This window comes from Gymnogyps californianus, chromosome 5 (assembly GCF_018139145.2).
Source record: "Gymnogyps californianus isolate 813 chromosome 5, ASM1813914v2, whole genome shotgun sequence".
NCBI lineage: Eukaryota > Metazoa > Chordata > Aves > Accipitriformes > Cathartidae > Gymnogyps > Gymnogyps californianus.
In genome coordinates, this window is record NC_059475.1 from 61,473,837 (window position 1) to 61,484,625 (window position 10,789).

Here is a 10,789-nt window from a genome sequence, read left to right on the forward strand (position 1 = left end):
GCACAACAGAAATCAGCAGACCACAACAGGACGGGGTAAGTGTTGTTTTGACAGTGTTCAGTACGTTCCTGCAGCACGAGCGGAGGGCAGCTGCCAACACCCTCTTCAGGCAGGGTCACCACATCAACAGCACCTGATTGCACTAGTATGTGTATCCATACCCGTACGATTAGAGGAGATAGAAAAGGACACAGTGAGACGACACTAGATTTTTTTACATTAACCTTTTAATGCACTCAGCAGTAGCACTGGTAAAAGGCAGCCCCAAAGACTGCTTCTAGTCCCACTCCCTCCCTTCATCTCTCCAACCCTGCTAGTCTGGCAACAAGTTAATGGAGCAGGAGAAGCCCATAGCAGCAATTTTAATTGTCATTTCTGCCTTTTGCCACTTTGAAGCAAGCAGAAGGGCTGGCAGCATGTGACTAGAGAAAGGGTATTACCATCTGCCCTCAAGGAATAACTCAGGAACCTCTAAGATAACAGCATGGACTTGTTTCTTATTAATTCCTAACTCCAGGATAGCTGTTGAGAGCCTTTAGGCCCATCTCTGAAGAGAAAGGCTGATGCTACACGAAGAAAATTAACCAGCTGGCATTTAGAAAATGAACCTGCCCGTGCAGCCTGTGGCCCCCCCTTACATTTGGTAACAAGCTGCCTTTCAGCTGCATGCTGACATGGGAGCATCTTCTCCTTGCCACCTATGGCATTAGGGCTCACTGCTGAAAGATGGTACCAAAAGGCTCAGGCAGCTTAGGATGGTTGACCATATCCTTGACTATACAAGCTGTGGCATGGAGATGCTGGGGAATGAGTAGATGAACTAAGACGCTACCACTGACTACCACTCTATCACTGAGAACAATTTTTTATCTTACATTGTAACAATTTAAATTCACCTTCAAAAAACTGGCACAGAAATATTGACTTTTCAAATAATTTATTTGTATATATCACCAAATCATAAAAAGCCAATGCACTGTCCAGCAAAAAGCATCAATATATAAAACACGTTAACTCATTATCAGTAACACTAGAGTGTATCACTTATGCTGAACCCAGTCCAGCTCCTACTAAAGCCAAAGGAAACTTTGTCAGTGACTCCATTAGCAGAAGGATTGGACTCAGAATTTTTATTTGCTAGGTCTTTACAAAGGGTTATATTAAAATGCTAGTAAAAATCTTCCCTTTTGAGACTGTATCAAAACAATAATAAACCTCACTCTAATTCTATTTCTGTCAAATGCATGCAATTAAAGCTCCAAATCAGCATTCATTACACTGCAAAAGACCATACAAATCAAGAGAGATAATATTCAAAAGAGACCAGGCTCTACCCTCATCTTGTCTGGACTGGCGTGGCTCCAGCACGGCTCACAAAGCTAAGCTATATACACCAGCAAAGGATCTGCCCCTCTACTGCTTTCAATGGTTAAACAAATTATGAAAAAGTGTTCAGTTTTGTCCCCAAATACCCATTACACGGGGACCTCTTTAGCAGCATAACACAATAGTTAATCTAGACTCATAAAGCTTTTCCCACATGGCTATAAGAAGAGACAGTAGCTCACGAATACTTAAGTCACAGGACATATATTTCAGAGAGGCTGAAATGCTTTCAGGCTCTGCACTGATTTATAAGCAAGAAAGATCTGCTTCAGATCTTTGCAGATGGTACCACACAAAAAACCCAAACCTTTTAAAACTACAGGTGTTAATGAGCTACTTTCAAAAATGGCAAGTCTACAGAGACTGGGAAACAGTCTTTCCTTCCCCACACAAGCCAGGAGTTGCGCAGGGCAAAGGGCCAGTTGTAGGGTATCTGGATCTGCCAACACGGAAAGAAGAGGTTTCCAAAGCAGCCCCTCCAAACCTAGTGGCAATGCCAGCACCTTTACACGAGATGTCTGCACAGCTGACACAGGTGGCTCTCTCCAGAAGCTGAGTTTAGGCCAACACAGGCTTCAAGGAGCTGCTCTGCAGTTTGTGAAGCCACATGGGCAGGCAGTGGCTGAGCGGGCCAAGCAAAGGCTGAAATTGGTGTCAGCGCTGCCAGCACAGGCACTGCCATGCTGGATCCCTCACATCGCAGCCTGAAAGCCGAAATCCCTCACAGGAAATGCACTGACAGTTCTCCTCGCTACCTATTTGTGTTCTGATTTATGGCACTCTCCTGTCCCCCTCAGCAGTCCTTGTCCCCAGTAGCAAGAGACATGAGAAATAAGGCCTGATCATCTTGATGGCAATAAAACCCTCTCTGAAGTTTGCAGGAATGTTTTTGGAGATGAAAGGATCCAGGGGAAGGAGATGTCAGTGGAACTGCTGGGGTTTTTTGTAGTTGTTTTGTTTTGTTTATAAACCTTCAAAAACCTCTTAGGAGTGTACTTCAGATCACAATATATTGATTTCTCAATTGTGTAGCTTGGGCTGAAAAACAGCAATAGTTTTATTCAGAGAGTATTTGACCAGAATTGCTCTGATACCATCAGTCTGCACTGGCTGTGGACCCCAATGCAGTGGTCCTCCCCCTGGAAGGATGCTGTTCAGCACGGAGCTTCTTGGCATCATTTAGCAAAAGGACTGCTTGCAACTCTGGAAGGCTGTGGTTTAATAAGGAGACTGTTAGCACCTTTTGAAGTCAAATGTGAAACATTGTTTTAACAATGACAGTTAAAACTGTTGCAGCAGCCTAGAAAGTGGAATGGGTTAACTGATGCAATCAAGATCCAGTGTGTTGCAGGAAGATGTGCTGTATTTCAGACACAAACTATTGGACTCCACAGTGTTAACAGGGAAAAATAATTCCCTCTGCTGCAGGAGTGAGGGAGTGAAGAGCTCTGGACTGTGTTATGTGGGATACCATGACAGACAATTTTCAAACATTTCCCTGCCTTAAAATCTATGGTTTAACATAGCACTCATCTAACTCCACCAGGTTCCTTGAGGGACTGCTGGCACCAGCCTTGGGAACCTCCTAGAGCAACATGTCACGCGAATCAGGCCTGGCTTATGTAAAGGGAAGGGTTTGACGTTATACCCCAGAGAGCCCAAGTGAGAACAGGGAAAATCTGCAACACTTTTTCTTATTTTTTGACAAAAGGTAAAGTTTGCCATAGGAGCTACAATTTTTCTCACATTCATAAATACTCTTCAGAACCTGTATACAAACTGGAGTCAAACTTGCCCAAATGTGGGGGGAAACGATGGGAAAGTAAGAAGGAGATAAAGAGTAGTTTTGTCACAGGAGTGCTTACTCGGTTGTGTGAGAAATCACCCAAGACATCAATAGTAACAATGAATCTTCATTCCCACCTCCTGGCAGGTTGTCTCGACCCTCGCTTTACAATGTAGTCAAGCGGAAAAGAGGAACAAAAACTTCTCAAATTGGGTTTCCACCATATACAAATAATTCAAGCTATTTCAGTGAGCAGCTCTTGCTGCCAAGTACTTTATCTCCTTAATAAACACCAGAACCACCAGGCTAAAACATTGTTATTTAGGAATTTCAAGCCAAGTAGAAGAGCTCCAACAGGAGGATTTGAGGGGGATCCAGGATAACACCATGGTAGCAGCATTTGCCGTGTAGATGGAGGCTTGTGTCTTCCAAGGCAGAGGGGGAGAATAAACCTGTGCCTCGCAGTTACCTGCCAGTGAGGAGGGCTAGGGAAGGACTGTTACAGGCATTTTAACAAGTAGCTCATCGCTTTCTGCCACCCCTATGAAATGCAACTTTTCAGGTAACATATAACCTTCCATGTCAAACAAATCATGGTTGCTGGTTTTTTGTTTTGGTGAGAAAAAAAAACAACCAACCAAACCCAAACCAAAATAAAATCATTATTTGACCAATCAAAGGGGCTATTCACACAGCCCTTCTTGGGTGCCTATGCCCATTTTTTAGGAACAAGGATCTGACAGGACACTAATAAGCATTAAATTCTAAATCCTTTAGCTATCTATGAAAATAGGATTTAGACTCTCACATGGATTCAGTTCTTTTGACTATTGTGTGCAATAACAGTTCAAGCAGTTATAGTAGCTATGAGAGGTAGAAAAGTTTAAGCACTCAGGTGAATACATTCACGTTAATCTATGTTTGCAATAGCAGTTCAGTTACACTCTTTGGCACGGACAAAAGAATCTAAAGAGAAAGCATTGCTATGTAAATACTCTTCCCAACAACAGAATGGAAAGACACTATCAATTACACGCACTGAAATAAGCAGTACTTCCTATATGTTAAGTAAATTGCTGTCTAACCTCTCAGAAACAAACGTTAAGTTTTCTGGGAGAGTGCAGTTGTGTTTTTCCCTTCTACGTCAGGAATACATCAAAGTGCTGTCTTCTATGCAGTTGTTAGCTTCATAAATTATTGAGTGGAATTTTGTCATTTCAAAAAAATTTAAAAAACTTTTAGGTGTGAATACTAAAATACAGCGCAGATTAGTTTTCTTCTTTCTTACGGAGGACAAAAATAGAAACATGCACTTCAAGGCGTTAGGACCACGAACAGAAATAATTCTAAAACAATTTCAGTGATCATGAAGCTATATGAGCATTTTCTCACTGCTTGCAGGTGTGGAAACTAGCGAGGCAAAACCTGCCTCTCTTCCCAGATTGCCTAAGCATAAGGAAAGGACATTTGCGGTCTCCAAAGCAAACATTCCAATGAGATAAAAATGGACTATTTCCATCAGCAAAGGAAATGGTCTGAGGTACAAATTTAGGATCTGGATACAGACAGGATTCCCATTAGTTAAAGGATGTTCACACCCAGGCCATCGATTTAGAAGAAAAGATGAAAGTTTTGTCAAAATCCAGTTTGGTTTGTCACAAAATACCATAAGTCTTGCCAGTATGAATGACTGTCTGGATTTTTGTTCAATTTATCATTGCAATAGTAAAAGTGATTTTAGATGCAATATGTTTGAGGTGGGGGGCTTTGAAGAAGGGAGATGATAAAAGCCACATTCACCCAAACACCAGGTTTGTATGTACTTTCTTGCACTGAACATTTTGCAGCTGGCATCCATTCTGAATTTGCACATTTGATATTGCATTTTCTGAGACCCACCACAGAGATCGATGTGTGATTTGAGGTTCTGCAGAAACTCTGTTTCCCACATAAAGCCTATGCAATGGCCTGTGGCTCACAATTCCCTAGCAAGTGGACCCCACGTTCTGCACCCAGATCAGCCTGAAGAGACTCCTATGCACATCCTCCATTTCTCAGGAGATGGTCTCCAACCATCAGCCTAAGGGCTAAGCTGCGTGAGGTGCTAACAATTGAGATTGGACCAACATGCAACGAAGACTAAAAGATTCTGGAGGACAAATGAAGGTGAAGCATGGCTTCTTATCTGACTGACGAGAGCCTTCAGGTGTCCAGGGGAATCCTGAGTGTCCTCTCTCAACCACTCATGCATTTCACATGCAACAGCCATTGCATCAAGAAACCCCAAAGCCCTCAAACCAGGAATCAGTTTGTCCAGTCTAGCCCTTCACTTCAGAGAATAACACAGCCCAGGTCATTCTAACCTGCTGTTTACTTCAGGGATTTAGAAGAAACAGGGCAGGTGCACATGTTTTCTTAAGGTGAGTTTTCAGGTTCCTTTAGATACAGGGGGTTAGATTGGTTAGATTCTCAGACACCATAAATCAGCTTAGCCCTTCTGTCCCTCAAGAACTACACACTGACTTGCTACACCAAAAATCTGCTTGAGTTTCTTCAACCATTAAGACAATAAATAAGTTTTCAAATGAATTCTCCCATCTAAACTCCTGCTACTGAATAACTGTGTTATAAATAGATCTTTTTTCCCCTTTGTCACCTTATCTTTTCTAAGAGCAAATAAATGACTGTTTACAAAAAGACATGCTGGCTGTTTTGAGCCAGAATATTGTACTGTGTTGCAGAAGAGTACGGTTTGGCAACCAAAGGATTGACACTCCTATCAAAATATGTTCTGTTTGTCGCCTGCAAGTCTGTATTTTAAATGAATTAATAACAGGACCATGTTCATGCCAGGGTCATTGGTCATTTAGGAGTCCATGGTGCAGAATTCCTGAATCAGGGGAAAAGCACCCCTTGCTCATGCAATATAACTGTAAAGTGTGTGCTCCTATTCCTTGCAGCTCCGCTTCCATCCTGAATACTACATACATTAAATCAACTGTGTTTTGTGTTGGTGAGGGAAGGCCTTGAAGGGAAATGTGACACTCTGTTCCTGACAGGACTAATACAGGCTAACATCAGGACATTACCCAGAGATAGGGGAGCAGTTAAAACTTCTGCAAACCCACATTAGAAACCCATCTCAGCCCTTCAGAGGTTGTGCACTGGCCAGTGCTTTCCTACTCCGCTCATGTCACATCCACATCCACCTCTGGGTATCATAACCTATGTATCATTGCACAGATCCTAATGCTAAGTAAGAAAAAGACAGTGTAGAAAGTCAAGGCAGCCTAACAACTGCTCCGACCTAAGCTGCCTGTTAAGAGAAAAGCCTGTATCCATATCACAGAAGAGCAGTGGAATTATTTCTGGCATATATCTGTGTACATTGTACATACACACATACACCACCTCCCTGACACTGAATGCTTTCATGACAAGGTCTGTATACTCAAGCATCCATCACTGGTTATTATAACAACCAGTTTTCTAAGGGACCACAGAAACATTGCCATAGCCCATATGTGTCCTTCAGTTTTTAAAGTAAATCATCATGCTCTTATTTTTGCGATTCCTATTGCGAGTTCGCAGCTGAAAGACGCCTCATGAATTAGTGGGATAAGAAGTTATGAGAATTTGTGCCCTCATGAGGAAATTCTATTCCAAAAAATGGCTTCGATTGTTTCTCCATTATGAAAATAATAACAAACAGCATTGATCTAAAAGCTCAGACGACGCTTGTTAGCTCACATTTTTCTAACCCGATGTGGACTGCTGGCAGGGAATTGACAGGGAAATTAACCACAGATGGTAGCCAGGACACAGGGAATACATTTGATATAACAGAATAATTGTGTGGCAACACCCCGGTGCCTCAGAAAGCAGCATCCAGTTGCATTCGACCAAGTAAGACTCTCCCTGCGTTACTAGCAATTTTCACAGGCCAAAACAAAGACCTTTTGACTGTGGTTTTAACATCACAGGGAACACAGTGACTAAACAACTGCATCCCACATTGTCCACCAGAATGGCTCACAGCTTTGTGATGGGCAGCAGCAGGAGGGGCTGCATGGGCAAAGGCCACAGAGATTTTTCCCCTTCCACCATGTAAAAATAAATAAATACAAGTATAAATACCACACAGCATTCTAGTTCTTTGAATACACCTCTTGCTAGAGTGTTCCCAGAGGCCTGCTTTTGGAGATGGCAAATTAAAGAAGGCATTGAAATATCACAGACTCAAAGAAACTCCTACTGCAGCCACACTCTGGGCTGGTTGGCAATGGATGACTAAAAGCAGGGGTCAGAAATGTACAAAAGAGAGATGGGTGTGAGAGAGAGCATAGGTATATATGTATGTATGTGTGTATAGATAATACCACTATTCTAACACATTTTCAGCCCGGCATCACCACATTGGCCCGAGTGCCCAAGCTTTAGGAGAAGAGGTTGCAGACAGCTAAACGCAAACAAAAAAGCCCAAGTGGGTCCAATAACTGGGCGTTGCACAATACCCTTCCTCCCCTCAAGTCAGCCAGAGAGCGTCTCACTGCGCGCTCTGCCTTCTCACCTGAGCAGGGGCTTCCTTCAAAACTAGCTTTGCTTTTAAGCATCACTGATGCTTGCAAGCTGGGTGCCAGCCTCACCTCACCTGGTCAAGTGAGGGAAGCTGGGGAAAACAGACTGGGATGCATGTGGGACTCAAAGAAGAGCCTCAGCCTCTTTTCAATTTGGATGTCAACTCCAACAGCCAAGATGCTTGCATTCATGGGCACTATAACGCAACTGGGGTTAGAAGAATTCACCCAGGTAAATGAATTAGAGAGGCTAAGCTTTGATGCCAAAGTTAACAGGTGAGTCTGTACATGTACTTGTGTTGGGCTGGACTTTCCAAAGGCTGAAGTATTTCATTCCTATTGACTTTTACTTTGAGGTGGGATCCTGGCTGCCCCAGGTGCTTTAAAGATCCCACTTTTTCTCTATTGGGCTGTAGAACAATGAAGATAGTGTTAGGCAGATACTGTCAGGGTGACAAATGCTAGTGAAAATGCTAACTACAAAGTCAACAAGAGTAGAAACCCCACGACCAGTGTTTGCTGCTTCTCATGTAAGTGGAAAGGAGGAAAAGACCCTGAGACAGGAGAAAAGAGAGGTAGAAGAGAGCATGAGCTCCGGACAACCTCACCAATGAGCAGCATCTTCTTCCTCAGAACCAGAGACAAGGCTTGAGCCCTGGTATCTCAGAGCAAGGATGAGGAGGAGGCACTTGCTATCTTCTGCCTCCTGGTTCTTCAAACCCCCAGGCAAGACCAGGAATGGCGATCCCAACCTACATGTTATTTCAGCCTAAGCCTGATTTGGCACATACATAAAATATATTCTACAAAGCAGCAGCATGGTTCCACGTGAGGAATAAGGCATGCACTGAAGTAATTTGTGAGAAGAGACATCACTGCTCAATTTTAAATACAAAGTGAGACTGGAAAAAGAAGCAGTGTCTTTTACAGTTGGAGAAACAACTGGGGAAACATAGGAATCAGGCTAACTTTCAGGACCCAAGCTCTTCTTCAGGGTATGAAGGGGAAGGTCATGCCCTGCAAAGATCTTAGGTACCTGCAAGAGTGTATCTCTTTTTAGACCAAATGAATAACAAAGGCACTCCAACAGTCTTGATCTCTGAATTTTAAATTGGTATTAACTAACTTGATCTCTGATTCCCTCTTCAGGAACTCCTCCTCTGATGTCAATTCACAACTACAAAAAAAAGCCACCACTGTAAAGCTTTCAACGGAATTGCATTCCCTTGTGGACAGAAATCATGCTGAAAAACAAGATCTCTCTACAGATAGCTGTGGCCAGCTGGGGCTATAAGCGATGTTCACAGGGCTGGCTCACTGCTTAGAGCCCATGGAGGTTTTTTCCTTAAACCTATGAGAACAATTTGGCTGTTAAACGTAACATTAGTTTTATGCCCTAACATGCTTACTAATTCAGGGATTTGTTATGACTTCAAATTCTGTTTCAGTCAAATGCTTAAGCTGATACTTAACTTTAAGCATCAGATAGTCCCCAGAAGACAACAGTAAATCTGCATGGTTGTGCTAGCCCCAGGCTTGAGCTCTGACTGGGTAGAAGCCTGCTGTCTTCTCTCCCCTCCTTCCTATTTACCAGGCAACATAGTTGTGCATGGTTTGCACTCGTGTTGCAATAATTTCAGTCTCAACTCAAACACAGCTGCCACAGGCAGTGTCAGTGTACTCCCAAAAAATGTTCTTCAGCCTAAACTTAACTGCTTGCTTAAGTTTTCTGCTGAATCGGGGTCTTCTGTGCAATGTGTACCTGGGGATAACTGCTTAATTCTAGCACAGCTTTAGTTCTCTGCCATGCAAATCCCACATTCATCTGAGTGACTCTTCTTAATTATCGGATCTACTTCTCATCTCAACCACCCACCTTATTTGTTGAAGCACTGGCCAAGCAAAAGTGAAAGCAACAACGAAGTCACTAGTGAGCTTTGTAAAAATAACAGTTCTTCTCCCTTTTCACAGCAAAATTCGTCAGCTCTGGAACTCCTGCCCATGAGTGGGGAGAATGGACCCCTTCAACACTGAACTACCTATAAAATAACTCAGCTGTTCAAGCTCCTTGCTATGTTTATAGATATATAGAGATACCTACAATGCAAATGTTTACAGTAATTTTGCATACCCTATATGAAACAAATATCACAAGTAAATTCTAATACTCAAAACTGAATAGTATACAATGTTAGGGACCAAGTTACATCTATAAATGTACAAGCATTAATATCTATTCAGCCTAATTTCTTAGTATGCAAGCTTCATCAATGGCTAGCTACACTACAATTCAGGAGTCATAATGAATGTTGGTCATGCCAAAATCTAAGAAGAAACAAAATTACAAAAATTCTCCACCATCCTTCAAAATGATACACAGCTTTTGACAGATACTGTAATAATATAGTGGTCTCATGAAATTCCTTAACACTGTCCAATACTAAATATCAAGTCTGGAACACAGGTCTCTATGTTCTAAATGAACTCAAAATCAGAGCAGGAGCAACAGGTTTGTCAGCACTGCGTCCATACATAGCAAAAGCAGAGACAGTGAGAGTCTGTACGTGGACCAGAGCTGCAATTACCCAGAATAAAGTGAGAATAGAGGCAGCTTTACTGGCAAAAGGGAGGAGAGGGAGACAAGAGGGACTGGTCACAGCCCCAGTTACAACTTGTTGCAGAACAGTTTGAAGAAATAGCCTGGACTCTGTAGCCTGGTCTTGCCAGCTCAGTCCTCAAAAATGGCCCTGCCCCGAAAGCCAGTGATAGCACGCAGGAGCTCTGCTAGCAAGAGCAGGTTACAGACTGTGCCTGCACAGGACAGAAAGTTTGCTGTGCCAATGGCATGTGGGGCCGTTCATTCTCTGTATCCTAATATAAGTATTTCTGCCAAGAATTTGTCATGGAGGAAGTGGGTGATTCGCAAGTACATCTCTTTTCATGAAAGAAAAGATCTCACACACTCAACACCCTGACTCAACTTCAGCTCACACTACTGAATAATAAAATCTAGATCCTGCCCTGGAAATTTGCTTACACT